General features: G+C 42.7%; 1 long non-coding RNA gene across 1 annotated transcript; it reads right to left on the bottom strand.

Annotated features, from left to right (window-relative positions):
• Window positions 1-816: 816 nt before the first annotated feature.
• On the bottom strand, window positions 817-1821 carry LOC133656882 (uncharacterized). The gene is made up of 3 exons (XR_009827189.1): window positions 1528-1821; window positions 1121-1386; window positions 817-995 (listed from the first exon to the last, which is right to left on the bottom strand). It is a non-coding gene; the product is annotated as an uncharacterized LOC133656882 (long non-coding RNA).
• Between the last annotated feature and the right edge of the window lie 13937 nt (window positions 1822-15758).

The raw sequence follows: 15758 nt of genomic DNA, 5'->3' as shown, positions 1-15758 counted from the left end.
TAACTTATGTTGTTTAAAATATACATGATATGACTTAGGCAATATTCCCTTACCAGTCAATGTTTTCCTGAAAACCCGAATTGGCAGCCTCTCCCAGAATTGTTTGTCAGGAATCTCAGCTTTCCGGATTCTGGAGTGGGTAGGATTTGGCCTTGGCCAATAGCAGAAGGTATTCTGCTGAAGATAAAATAATCATGATGAATGACATAATAATAATAAGCTACAATATTATGCCTATGCACAGTACTTTTCAGAAAAAGTAATAACCTTTCCATCATCTTCTGTCCATTTGGTTGGGACAACAGCGACTGAATGTTCACAAAGGAACTCAACGACCACAAAAGAAGGAGCCATCTGGAAAACAATCAGATAATATTACCATTTCAATACTGCATCAAAGAGTTATTTATTAATCCTGATACAGTTAGTCAGTTATTCTTAGTCTGCACACAGCATCCATGTACTTTGTCACTGTTTCTGGAGTTGATGTCGTGTCATTCTCTTGCTCGCTATCATCACTCTCTAATTCTAAAGTTGACTGTCGGCATTGCTTCTTCAAATGCCTAGTTGTGGCAGCCCATCTACGCTTATAAGCCCTCTGTTGAAACTTCTTCATATTGTGTTTATTCTATAAAAAAAAACCCAAGGAAAATGGGTTGCCCTATTATCGCACACACGGAACTATAACATTAAAACATTGGCATAATTATTTTATCATTTACCTCTCATCTCACTCTGTTCTTTTGCTTGTTTCTTTTTCCTTTTTTGTCCTCCCTCTTAATTCCTCCTCTTCTCCTGCAAGTAGTTATAATTGCAAATTCAAAAGACATGCAGTGGAACTTCAATAAAATGGGAATTCAAAATTGGGATATCTTATCTTCTCCGTACCTCAAATTTTGAACCTCCCTTTCGAAAAGTGGCCAGTTTCAGGACCTCTCCAAGCTCACAATCCACTTCAGCTGTGCTCATCTGCTTGTAAACACCCCTGCATGCCTCTGCAATCACCAGCACAATTTAGAATTCCCTTTAGAATAAATACTGTAATAATAACAGCTAGATCGACCTTGTGAGCATACATGCAACATATGTTCAAAGATGCAACCCTATTATTAACACTTACTATGTATTATTCTGTAAAGGGGCAAGTCCTCAAACGCCACTTTTCCTGACTTTCCACGGAGGCCAAGCTGCTCCAGGACTTTGTTTGTGGCAATTTTCTTCAGCATTGTCCTCACCGTGTCTGCCAAATTCGGAACGTTCAGGCAGCATTCAAACCATATCACTGACGGGGCAAATTATTGTTTAACTAAACTACAAATAAATTCACCCTTCTTCAGAAGTCATTCGTTGGTCTTTGGTCAGTTTGGAAACTTTATAACAGCCAACCTGCACTAGAAATGTATGCTAGTTAGCGCCGGCGCGCATTTATACACAACGCTAAAACCGTAAAATGGTCTGAAATTAATCATGTAGGTTGGAAATTGTTATACAAAAACGTGCTTCGTATTTCACTCTTTCTATACTTACTTGTGATAAATGGATGGCGCACCAAATTGCTTTAAAATCGGGATTCTGGAAGTAGTTAGCCTTCGTCCTTCTTTGTCTCACGGAGCAGCTTCAATTGTGCATGCGTGCAGTATTCTCCTCCTTCTTCTTCTGATTTTCATGGCGGTTGGCAAGCAACCTTGTGTGTGCATTACCGCCACCTACTGTGCGTGCAGCCTTGACTCAGCCGGCGTCAGATTGTTCACAAAACACAACACTTTCGCAGAAAGTTAGGGAAACGTTACAACATACTGTATAAAAAGTAAATTTGCGAAAAAACACTTATAAAAGCCTAACAGTTGCTGTTTCCATTGCAGGCAAATTATATTTGGTATATAGATGAGAACGTTCTAAGAACGTTCTAAGAACGTTCTTAGAACATATAAAAAAAAACAACATATTTTTTAATATGTTCTAAGACCGTTCTTAGAACGTTCTTAGAACATATCAAAAACTTTATTTTTTTGATTGCTAAGAACGTTCTTAGAACGTTCTCATCTTGCATAACCAAAAGAGAACCATAAGGGAACGTTACGTTAACGTTAGGTGTTACCTGGGTAGTACATTTGTTTTAACCTTATTTAAAACAATTTATGATAATCTTGTTCATGTCATAGGTGAACCATAAATGTATTTAATCTTTAACTATATGAGAACTTTAATTGTTGTTTATTTATGTATTTAATAGTTATTTACTTACTCATTGATTATTTAATTACTCATTTGTTTATTCACTTTTGTGTTACAAATAGAAAACAAACAACTGGGATAAAACTGATTCAAAAAGGGATACGATTAAATAATCTCTGCTTCTTCCTTTTCCTTTTCAGGCATGCTGTAACAAAACAACTGGAAATACTGTATGTGATGTATTACGTTGTAATTATGTGGATATTTGAAATAAACTGACACCAACCAACCAACTAAACATGCAGGGGACATGTAGAACTATTTCTGGGCATTTTTAAGAAGCAGTCGTGCAGTGCATCGACATAGACACCACTTAATTTTTTTGAACCGTCAAAGGTAAGCTCATTGGAGACAGGCTGCACTTACTCCAACTCAAATTTGTTTCATATAAAATTTTTTAGAATTATATATACTATGTGAAAAAACAAACTACAAAATATCAAATGACACCTAAACGCATCAATTGATTTTCTTTTAATCAGTCCCTTATGTCCTCTAAAATGTATAAAATTATAAAATGATGTTGCTGACTAGACGATATGCCTAATATTTTAATATTTGTATTACTGACCATCTAAAATTTTGACACACATGTAGGACGCAGGATACTCGTGTGTACGTCGTGTGTCTTTGCAGCGCGAGCACTGATCCCGCAACCATAAACAGTGATGATGATTGATAAATCACATTGTGTGTGCTAAATAATTATATTTGCATCTTCTCCTCCCAGTGGCCGTTTTGACGATCAACATAAATATTTAGCATATTAATGAATACAGAGAGGCAAAATGGATTACAGGCCTTATTATGCTCACTTAACAGACGCAAACCACTTTGCACATGTTTAGTAGCTCAGCTTTGCATGTACTATCAAAATGCACATGTTTTTTTACACGCAAACCTTTAGTAAATCGGGCTCTTATTCATAGTAGTACACTGTCACCAAGTTTTGAGCAAATCAATAACTTGCAGTTAAGTAAAACATTTAAAAAATGTTTGTGTACGACACTGTGAATAAAACCAGTGTTAATTTTGTTGACTAAAAATTGTTGTCTTAGCTATAGTCAACAACCTTTTAGTTAGTAATATATCCAATCATAGTTGCATATGGGAGAAGGGAGGGGAATGAATCACGGAGGGGGTCCAATCAGAAATATTGTCTTGTGTGTTTTGGACTTTATACTAGGAAAACAAGACTGTATTATCGGGATGTAACGATAAACAGTATTAATGAGGACTGCAGCAAAACTCCCGATGCTTAGTATTACCCTTTTATATTAAAATGATTAAAAAGCGGAGATTGATAACTGCACTTTGATAAACTCAAGGACTCACTGGTGCCAGCTCGCTAGCTTAATTGCTAACGTTATCCCCTCTAAGAAACAACATACCCAAATCTAAACTTATACAAACACATTACTTATCTGAACAACTAAGCTATTCAATTGTTCACAATAAACCTAAAAAGTCTGTGTACGTCGCGGCCATCCCTTTTTCGTTTGGAAAATAAATTGTTTTTAACAATAATATGTTCTATTATTTCCTGCTCATCCCAGTATAACTTGTTACAGCAACTTGTTTTATACAGTCTCGGTTGTTTCTTTTTCACGTGAGATCCATGGAGGTCGATGGTGAGATCTGATTGGCAGCCCTTGACTCTGTCGTATTTCCGGGGCGGGCACAGAAGGAAACTCAGTTACAGGAGGGAGCAGCACAGAACAGTGTATGCGACATGGATGACGATGATGAGATATTCGATGCTCCCAAACACTCGTATGGAAATACTTTGGTTTTTATAAGAAAGACGGTAAGATTCACAAGACCCATGCAGTATGTAAAGAATGCCGTGCATCTATCAAATACTTGAGTAGCACGACAAACCTAGCTACACACATAAAGAGACGGCACCACGTGGATACTTCAGCGGCTGCCCCCAATCCCACTAGTTTGGATTGTGCCGAATCCGATGCAGCCACGCCAAGCTCTAGTAGTGATAACAGCAGGACCATCACAATGTTCTTTAGACAAAATAAGCCTTTGGCAGCTAATTCCACCCGATCACTGGCGCTAACCAACGCTGTCTCATATGTAAAGCTCTATGTAAAGACATGCAGCCATATAGCGTTGTGGAGAACGAGGGGTTCAGGCTCATGGCCAACGCTCTTGACCCATGTACAAAATACCCCAAAGGCGGTTCTTTTCCAACAAGGAAATACCCAATCTCTACACTAAAGTAAAAGCGGAGGTAATGGAATCTCTAAATAACGCGAAAAAAGTGGAGAGTACTTTACAATTGAGTTATGTTTTGTCAAAACAAAATGAGATAACATAATAAGCAGAAATGAGTGCTTAATAATAAAATGTAATTTCATTTTCAAATAGTGAATTGTCATTTTTAAATAGGTGTATTGGTTTGCTCCACACAAAAAAGCAATGTGAAATGCAACCTTCAAGTTCATACAGAGAGTAAGGCAGAGTTAAGCTTCTGAGGCAAGAGACTGGATGTAGACTTAAACATTTCTGAATTGAATGGTACTGCAACATAAAACAAATAATTGAACTGAATACCTTTGTAAGGTCTATGTTGTATCGTTTTGAAATTGTTTTGAATCGCATTGTATTGAGAATAGGAGTGAATCGTATCGTGAATAGGAGTGAATCGTAATGCATCATATCGGCAGGAGGCTTAATTGAATCGTTACTGAAGCGTATTGGTGATCAGGTATCGAGATGCATATCGAATTGGCTTCTGAGGAGAAGATATCCATCCCTACTGGACAAGTCACCAACTCATCGCAGTTTCCCTGTTTTTTGATTTGATAATAAAAAACAAAAAAACATTATTGGCTATCCTAGTTTATTTATGTGGTTGAAAATTGAAAATAGGAATCAAAACAACGAGTGGAAAACTATTTTGTGGATTGCACAAGCGCAGTGTCTCTTTTCAGGATTCTCGTCTGTGAGTGACCCTGAAAGACAACAAAATAAGAAGACAAAGAACAGCGTCAGTGTTGTCAAGTTTATCAAGGTCAAGAGTTCACTTTTATTTTTTGAGTGTCCAGAGACATTGAAAGTTACACATTTTATTGGTTCTCTATCGAGCAGGCAAACTGGTCTGTGTACGTCACTCTTCTTCTTCTGTTGTTGTTGTTCAAGGTCACTCACGGAAGAGGATACGGAAAAGAAACAGTGCGCATGTGAAATCAACCCATATGTCCAAACATTGAACGGAGAATAGACTGAAGAGTTTTTCACTTGTTGTTTTATTCCATTCATCCATCCATCCATTTTCTACTGCTTGTCCCTTTTGGGGTCGCGGGGGTGCTGGAGCCTTTCCCAGCTGCACTCCGGCCGAAAGTGGGGTACAACCTGGACAAGTCACCACCTCATCGCAGGGCCAACACGGACAGACAACATTCACGCTCACATTCACACTCACATTCACACACTAGGGCCAATTTAGTGTTGCCAATCAACCTATCACCAGCTGCATTCCCATTTCCCATTTTCAAACATATTAATACATTCGGATAACGGATATTTGATAACGAGCAGTTTTCCGTTTTTTGTTTTCTTGTATTACTAAACTAAAAACTAGGAAAATTAAGTTAAATTATTTTTCTATTCCAAACAAAAAACGAATGGCCGGGACATAGACCAGCTATGCTCTCTTAAAACTGAATTATGGTGATCGATCTTTTCTCAGAGGAAAGGAGACGGAGGCGTTTCTACGGTGCATTCGAGGCTTGCTCAACAGAGTAGGACAGAACACCCCTGCAGAAAAATACATAATTATAATGTATTTTTTCTTTGTTACGCACTCTTCATTTAAATGTTTTTTTTAAGTGCTACAGTTCAAAGCAATATTTAAAACAATGAAAGTTCAGCCATTACAACATATTAAGTACTACAACTAAAACTATCAGTGAAGCATAACTAACACAAGATATGCAAAGTAGTGGGTTTTCTAACATCTGTCCATCCATTTTCTACCGCTTGTCCCTGTAACAGTTTGTCTATTTACTAAATCTATTTATTTAGTTACGTTTAAAGATATATAACTCAATGTGTGTATGAGTTTGAGCACATTCAACAATACAACAATAGTGATGAGAATAACCGTGATTATTTTGGTCACAATTACTGCGATATGAAATTCTCGTATTGTTACATGCCCACTGTATTGTTACGTACAAAAATTACTGTTACTATTAAAGACAGTAGCTCAGGAGCTAAGCCGCTTACTCTACCACTACTTTTCTTGTACACCATGGGCGAGCTTGTCCGCCAATTTGATAAGCCATAATAATACGCCTACAGTGCACTTTAATCAATGTCCTCGGCACATTGTTCAGTTAATTCCACAACATGACAACCCAAAAGGCCAGATTTGTAATTTTTCTAACACACAAAGAAACACATATTTATGACTTACCTATATATATGTTCTAGATTTATGACACTGATTGCTGTATTTAAACGGTACGGTGGCTACGATGCCATAAATACACAAAATAGAACAAAACTAATTTGTTTTTCTTCATATGACCTTTTTAGTCATATATTATTCAACATTTGAAAACAATGCTTAATGTCAGCTGAAATCTTTTTAAAGTCTTTTTAATAACGTACCTTACTTTAGCTTGGTGCCTTTTATATTGGATCATATCTTGGAAATTATGTGTTCTTCTCAATATTCTAAATGCTCTATTCCGTTCTTTTATTGTGTCTGTGCACGCTTGTGTCCACCACGGCACTATCTTCCTTCTTTTCCCTATACTACTCCTTGGTATGCTCTTTTTGGCTGCTTCTATTATGCACTTTGTAATATCTGTATTCGGTTGTTCAATATCTTGATTTATATCCACTTCCTTTAATGTTATGTCGGTACTTTCCCTAAATTGTCCCCAATCACTGTGATTATACTTCCATCTTCCTTCTATTTTAGTGCTTTCTGTCCTTTGATTTATGTTTATGTGAATGAAGATTGGGTAATGATCACTTCCTATAGTGCTGTCTTTATTTACTTCCCACTCTACCTTTCCTGCTAACCCTTGTGATACTAGTGTTAAATCTATTGCTGTTTCTTTACCCGTAACTACATCTAACCTTGTTCCCGACCTATCATTCACACACACACCAGTTCTTTTTCCTCCAAAAAGGCTTCCAATGTTTCCCCATTCCAGTCATCCCTTTCACCCCACACTGTGCTATGTGCATTAAAGTCACCATTAAGCCATCCCTTTCACCCCACATTGTGCTATGTGCATTAAAGTCACCACACCAAATGATATTGCCACTCCAGTGCTCGACTATTGTTTCTAGTTGAGGAATTTGTAATTTCTTGCACGGATTATAGAAGTTTAGCACTTTGTATCTTTCTTTATTATTCCATATTTCTACCCCTACTATTTCTAGTTCTTGTTTTTCTTTTAATATTGTATAATGCATGTCTTCTTTAATAAATATGGCACATCCTCCTCCTTGCCCATCATTCCTATCTTTACGTATTGTTATGTATCCTTTTATTATAAAGCTCAATTTTGGCTTCAGCCAGGTTTCTTGAATACATATGGTTTGTTTTTCATATTATTAATATATCCTTTAAGTTCCTGTCCTGTTCTTTTCAATTTAAGAACTTTGCTGCTGCTTTGACAATGATTTTGATCTTCTCAGTTTTATTTCTTGCCTGTTCTGTGCAGTTTATTACATATGCCAGGAACACATCTAACTTGTCCATAGAAAGTCCTGTATTTGCTGCCTCTTGTTTTTTATTACTTGAACTATTGTCACTTCTGTCTTGTTCTTTACTATTCTCACTTCTATGTTGTTCTGCACTTTCTTGATTTCTTACTTTAACTGCCTCTGCGTATGTAATATTTCTTTCTACTCTGATTTGCTGTACTTCTGTTGCCTGTTTCCTAATGACACATCCCCCATACGCTGCTGTGTGATTCCCGCCACAGTTACAACACTTGACCAGATCATTATCTCCACATTGTCCATATTCATGCTCCCCTCTACACCTTCCACATCTCAACTTAGCATGGCACACACTGGCTATATGCCCATAGCGTTGGTACTTGAAGCATCGTACTGGGGGTGGGACGTAAGCTCTAACGTAAAAGCTTAAAAACCCAAACATAATTCTTTGCGGGAGGACTTCTTCGACAAACTGTACTAGTACTGATTCGCTCTCCGTCTTTTCTCCATTTCTGAATGCCATCGTTCTTGTCATAATTTTGACAGTTCCCCCTTTTATTTGTCTTTTCAATTCTTCTAAATTTTCACCTCTTGGGATTCCTGTCACTACTCCTCTTGGCCCCTTTCGTTCTCCCACTTCCATTTTTTCCTTTTCCGATGATCGGATGAAGTCCTTCGTCCTTCCGTCGATTGCTGGAACGCAGGTGAGCACGGGTGTTGATGAGCAGATGAGGGCTGGCTGGCGTAGGTGGAGCGCTAATGTTTTTATCATAGCTCTGTGAGGTCCCGTTGCTAAGTTAGCTTCAATGGCGTCTTTAGCAACAGCATTGTTAAGCTTTGCCAAGCTGGAAAGCATTAACCGTGTATTTACAGGTCCATGGTTTAATAGTATTGTTGATTTTCTGTCTATCCTTCCAGTCAGGGGTTTATTTCTTTTGTTTCTATCTGCATTTAAGCACGATGCTATAACGTTAGCTCCATAGCTAAAGTGCTTCGCCGATGTATTGTCGTGGAGATAAAAGTCACTGTGAATGTCCATTTCGCGTTCTCGACTCTCATTTTCAAGAGGATATAGTTTCGGAGGTGGTTTAAAATACAAATCCGTGATCCACAATAGAAAAAGGAGAGAGTGTGGAATCCAATGAGCCAGCTTGTACCTAAGTTACTGTCGGAGCGAAAAAAATGCGTCCTGCACTGCACTCTAGTCCTTCACTCTCACGTTCCTCATCCACGAATCTTTCATCCTGGCTCAAATTAATGAGGTAATCGTCGCTTTCTCGGTCCGAATCGCTCTCGCTGCTGGTCTAAACAATGGGGAAATGTGAGGAGCCTTTCAACTTGTGACGTCACGCTACTTCCGGTACAGGCAAGGCTTTTTTTATCAGCGACCAAAAGTTGCAACCTTTATCGTCGATGTTCTCTACTAAATCCTTTCAGCAAAAATATGGCAATATCGCGAAATGATCAAGTATGACATAGAATGGATCTGTTATCCCCGTTTAAATAAAAAAAATCATTTCAGTAGGCCTTTAAGTGTCACACTCAGAGCTGAATTACGACATTACTATGTGCCGTAAACGGAATTTTAGGTGACGTCATTTCTGTGCCCATAGAAATGACCAATCACGGAAGGGAATCCCTTGTCCAAGAATAAAGACATATCTTAGAAATATTTAAGTGGACAATGGGAGTGTATATTTTGACAATAAACTACAAAATAATACAAAACAAACAAACAATATTGGCAATGAATCAAAAATAAATGTTTCCTTTTTGTTGCACCTGTCCTGATTCCTGCTCCCAGACCGTAGTCGAAGAGCGCAGGGGAGACACTTCTCCAGGGCCGATGTATGCTCGGGGCAACACCCTTCATTTTAACCGGCAGTGGGTCTCCACAGCGGACGACTTTAGGGTGAATGATGAGTCCGGCGATTAGTTGCAAATCTTGCTTTATTGATTGCTCGCACACAGCCAATCCAACACAAAACAAACTAGTCCTCGCCCGCACTCACGCTACTGCTCCCTCTCTTCTCTCGCCCACACACTCACTGACGTCACTCACCTCACATGCTGTCACCTATTAAAGGGCCACACACACACATATGCTACTCTCATAACATTTTCTTTCCAATTCATTAATTAGGCAACTAATTTGAAACTGGTGTGGGTGGCTCTATATATACTAGCCCACTGCAGCCACATGCAGAAATCAACAAGGAATCAAAAATTATTAAATCTGTGACAAAAATAATACCCTCTCTGTCTAAACGATACTGTTTGATCAGCTGCTCGTCATCAAACAAATCCAGGACATCCTTCCGCTCCCTGAACGTTCGCGTACGTCTCTCTCGCCTCAGTGCCATCCCCTGCTGGCAACTCCTAACCACTTAAGACACCTCTGAAGGTCTCTTAAATATCGTGGAGAGTAGGAGTGATTCTTAGACTTAAGAAAGTTGATAAAAAGCTTTTATTCTTAAGTTTAAGAGTAGGACTAAATTTCGCAAATTCTCAGGACTTAAGTGTAAAATGGCACTCTAAGACGCTTGATAAGTACGGCCCCATGGGCCGTATTTATCAAGCTTCTTAGAATTACTCCTAAGAAGTCTGCTAAGAGTTGACTTAAGAGTAAATAAATTTTTCGCTGAAAGCTGCACTTCAAAGTTAGTTATCAAGCGTCTTACTCACACTTTCAGCAAAGTGTAGGAGTGAATCTTTAGTGTCACACTCAGAGCTGAATTACGACATTACTATGTGCCGTAAACGGAATTTTAGGTGACGTCATTTCTGTGTCCATAGAAATGACCAATCACGGAAGGGAATCCCTTGTCTAAGAATAAATAAATATCTTAGAAATATTTAAGTGGACAATGGGAGTGTATATTTTGACAATAAACTACAAAATATTACAAAACAAACTAGTCCCCGCCCGCACTCACGCTACCGCTCCCTCTCTACTCTCGCCCACACACTCACTGACGTCACTCACCTCACACATACGCTACTCTCATAACATTTTCTTTCCAATTCATTAATTAGGCAACTAATTTGAAACTGGTGTGGGTGGCTCTATATATACTAGCCCACTGCAGCCACATGCAGAAATCAACAAGGAATCGAAAATTATTAAATCTGTGACAAAAGTAATACCCGCTCTGTCTAAACGATACCGTTTGATCAGCTGCTCGTCATCAAACAAAGCCAGGACATCCTTCCGCTCCCTGAACGTCCGCGCACGTCTCTCTCGCCTCAGTGCCATCCCCTGCTGGCAACTCCTAACCACTTAGGACACCTTTGAAGGTCTCTTAAATATTGTGGAGAGTAGGAGTGATTCTTAGACTTAAGAAAGTTCATAAATAGCTTTTATTCTTAAGTTTGAGAGTAGGACTACATTTAGCAAATTCTCAGGACTTAAGTGTAAAATGGCACTCTAAGACGCTTGATAAATACGGCCCCTGGTCTCCTCACACAACGCTGCCGGATTGTTTCACAGCTCTCTAAGTGGTAACGCTGCTCGCCAGTTCTCATAGCATTTTGATGATCTTGTTGGTCTTTCATTTGTGCCTTTTGCTCCTGGTATCTTGTTCCTCGACTCACCATTGTTTTCCTCTGCCTCCAGTGCCTACCTCCTCCAAGCCTGCCTGCCTGCCAGTCACCTTCACTCCAGCCGACGATGCCTTTCCCTCATCCCTCGTTTGCATATATTAAACCCTTTGGACTTCGAATCTGCCTCTCTTGTCTGCTTTTGGGTCCGCCAGCTTGTTAAATCGTGACAATTTCTTCTGTTATTATTTGTATTAGCTTCTGTGTGTTCTTTCCTGAACAAAACACTTTTGTATTTGTATTTATTTTTTTAATCAATCAATCCAACAAAACAATACACAGCAATACCACAACAATGCAATCAAATTCCAAATCCAAACCCGACCCAGCAACATTCAGAACAGCAACAAACAGAGCAATTGAGAAGAGACACAAACACGACACAGAACAAACCAAAAGTAGTGAAACAAAAATGAATATTATCAACAACAGTATCAATATTAGTAACAATTTCAACATAGCAGTGATTAAAAATCCCTCATTGACATTATCATTAGACATTTATAAAAACAAATAAAAACTAATAAATAAAAATAAACAATAGTGTCACAGTGGCTTACACTTGCATCGCATCTCATAAGCTTGACAACACACTGTCCAATATTTTCACAAAGAAAAAATAAGTCATATTTTTGGTTAATTTAATAGTTAAAACCAAATTTAAATAATTGATCCCATATTTGTCATGTCTGTGTTCATGTTTTTGTTTGGCCATGTGCTGTTTTGTTTTTTGGACACTTCCTTAGTTCCTTGTTTCACTTCCTGGTTTTGTTTGTCACCATAGCAACCATTAGTTTCACCTGTTCCACGTTTGGACTCACACACACCTGTCTCACGTTTTCACAGTCATGTCACGCACCTGTTCACAGTTAGTCACGCACCTGTTTTCACTTATCATGTCACTATATAGGCTTTTCTGTTTCTGTTGTTCGTCCGGGCGACATCACACATTCATGCCATGTCCACAGTTCCTTGTCACGTTAGTTCTTGTTTCTTCTCATGCCAAGTAAGTTTTGTTTATTGTTCATAGTTTTGTGCCCACGTGCATGTCTTTTGTTTCATAGTCTAGTTTTCTACTTCCGCCTTTGTGCGCGCCTTTTGTTTTGTCACAGTCAAGTTTTTTCCTCTGCGGTGAGCGCTTTTTGTTTATACCTTTTTGTTTGAGTTAAAAGATTAAACATGTCCTCACCTGTACGCCACGTATGGTCCAATTCTTTTGCACCACGGGAGAGCAAACCACGCCAAAGACCAAGTTCTGACAGATGTCGCCAGCATAAGAGCTCTCCCGCAAGATTGGACAAAGGAACGTGGGAGGTCCTGCGCGCCATGGAAGCCGAGACACTCCGCCATTCCCCCATGGAGCGCAGGGATCTCATGTGGGGTCCGACCGGCAAACTGGTGCCGATCAGCTCTCTTTGGCCCGGGGACGTTGGCACGTCATCCCTGTCCCGGAAGCGGCGCTCCAGACCGAGGACGTCAGGGAAGGTGAGCGGACAGCACGCTGCGCTCCTGCAAGCTCCTCCCCCTCCGGGCGGAAATGGAAGTCAGCCAGCCTGGCAGCTCAAGAAGCACTCCACAGACCTGGAGATTTTTTTCCCAAATTCTTTACCGGTTCAATCCAAGCCACCCAAATTCCATGCCCCGCCCCCCAGGACTCATGCCACGCCCAAGTCACACATTTTTTTTTCACCCACAAAAGCCCAGGTGGGGGGGAAAGAAAGACTTTTTGGACAGTTTGGAGGGGAGGATTCTGCCCCCCTCCTGACCACCCTCCACCCACCCAAAGAAACGATTCCAGACCGCAGGGCGCGCGTCTGGTATCCGCTCCTTGAGAGGGGGGCTAGGGCTGGGAATTGTTCAGGTGGGGTGGCTCAGCATCGTCACGCCAAGCCACAGCCTCCAGCACGACCACCACCACCTGTCTTTCGACCTGCCAAGCCACAGCCACCAGCACGACCCCCACCACCAGTCTTTCGTCACGCCAAGCCACAGCCTCCAACACGACCCCCACCACCTGTCTTTCGACCTGCCAAGCCACAGCCACCAGCACGGCCGCCACCACCAGTTTTTCGACCATGCCAAGATCCACCTGCTCCACGCCCAGCTCCACGCCAAGCGCCACCAGTACCTGTTCCACGCCAAGCGCCACCAGTACCTGCTCCACGCCAAGCGCCGCCAGTACCTGCTCCACGATGAGCGACGCCAGTACCTGCTCCACGCCAAGCGCCGCCAGTCGCAGCTTCACGACGCCAAGTGCCGCCAGTCGCAGCTTCACGACGCCAAGTGCCGCCAGTCGCAGCTTCACGACGCCAAGTGCCGCCAGTCGCAGCTTCACGACGCCAAGTGCCGCCAGTCGCAGCTTCACGGCGCCAAGTGCCGCCAGTCGCAGCTTCACGACGCCAAGTGCCGCCAGTCGCAGCTTCACGACGCCCAGTGCCGCCAGTCGCAGCTTCACGACGCCCAGTGCCGCCAGTCGCAGCTTCACGACGCCCAGTGCCGCCCGTGGCTGCCCCACGCCGCCAAGTGCCGCCCGTGGCTGCCCCACGCCGCCAAGTGCCGCCCGTGGCTGCCCCACGCCGCCAAGTGCCGCCCGTGGCTGCCCCACGCCGCCAAGTGCCGCCCGTGGCTGTCCCACGCCGCCAAGTGCCGCCCGTGGCTGTCCCACGCCGCCAAGTGCCGCCCGTGGCTGTCCCACGCCGCCAAGTGCCGCCCGTGGCTGTCCCACGCCGCCAAGTGCCGCCCGTGGCTGTCCCACACCGCCAAGTGCCGCCCGTGGCTGCCCCACGCCGCCAAGTGCCGCCCGTGGCTGCCCCACGCCAAGACCAAAGCCAAGACCAAGACCCGCCAAGTGACCAAGACCAAGAACCGCCAAGTGACCAAGACCCACCAAGTGACCAAGACCAAGAACCGCCAAGTGACCAAGACCCGCCAAGTGACCAAGACCAAGACCCGCCAAGTGACCAAGACCAAGACCAAGTCCAAGCACCGCCACGCCAAGTCCAAGACCAAGACCAAGACCAACCACACCAAGACCAACCACGCCAAGTCCAAGACCAACCATGTCAACACCAAGACCAAGTCCAAGACCAACCATGCCAAGACCAAGACCCAGACCCTCGCCAAGACCAAGACCCAAACCCTCGCCAAGACCAAGACCCTTGCCAAGACCAAGACCCTCGCCAAGACCAAGACCCACGCCAAGACCAAGACCCACGCCAAGCTTCGCCGCCTGACGCGCCACGCCAAGCTTCGCCGCCTGACGCGCCACGCCAAGCTTCGCCGCCTGACGCGCCACGCCAAGCTTCGCCGCCTGACGCGCCACGCCAAACTTCGCCGCCTGCCATGATGACGACGCGCCTGCCTCCTCGTCTGCCACGAAGGTGGCCACAGCCTGGTCGTCCGCCACGCCAAGTGCGCCCACCTCATCGGCCATGGATATGGCCATTCCCGGGTCGCCCACCTCGTCAGGTACAGCGGCGATCTACGCGTCGCCGCCACCTGATCCTGCCCCGGTGGATTCGGGGACACCTGGTCTGGCGACCCACCGCCATGTCCCCCTCCCCCCCTCCCATGACTCTTGATCCTGTTTTTTGTTTTTGGACATCTGGGATCTGTCCGTAAGGGGGGGGTTCTGTCATGTCTGTGTTCATGTTTTTGTTTGGCCATGTGCTGTTTTGTTTTTTGGACACTTCCTTAGTTCCTTGTTTCACTTCCTGGTTTTGTTTGTCACCATAGCAACCATTAGTTTCACCTGTTCCACGTTTGGACTCACACACACCTGTCTCACGTTTTCACAGTCATGTCACGCACCTGTTCACAGTTAGTCACGCACCTGTTTTCACTTATCATGTCACTATATAGGCTTTTCTGTTTCTGTTGTTCGTCCGGGCGACATCACACATTCATGCCATGTCCACAGTTCCTTGTCACGTTAGTTCTTGTTTCTTCTCATGCCAAGTAAGTTTTGTTTATTGTTCATAGTTTTGTGCCCACGTGCATGTCTTTTGTTTCATAGTCTAGTTTTCTACTTCCGCCTTTGTGCGCGCCTTTTGTTTTGTCACAGTCAAGTTTTTTCCTCTGCGGTGAGCGCTTTTTGTTTATACCTTTTTGTTTGAGTTAAAAGATTAAACATGTCCTCACCTGTACGCCACGTATGGTCCAATTCTTTTGCACCACGGGAGAGCAAACCACGCCAAAGACCAAGTTCTGACAATATTACA

The sequence above is a fragment of the Entelurus aequoreus genome, linkage group LG09 (assembly GCF_033978785.1).
Source record: "Entelurus aequoreus isolate RoL-2023_Sb linkage group LG09, RoL_Eaeq_v1.1, whole genome shotgun sequence".
NCBI classification, from domain to species: domain Eukaryota; kingdom Metazoa; phylum Chordata; class Actinopteri; order Syngnathiformes; family Syngnathidae; genus Entelurus; species Entelurus aequoreus.
The sequence above is the reverse complement of the archived record's forward strand: the minus strand, read 5'-3'. Positions and strand labels throughout refer to the sequence as shown.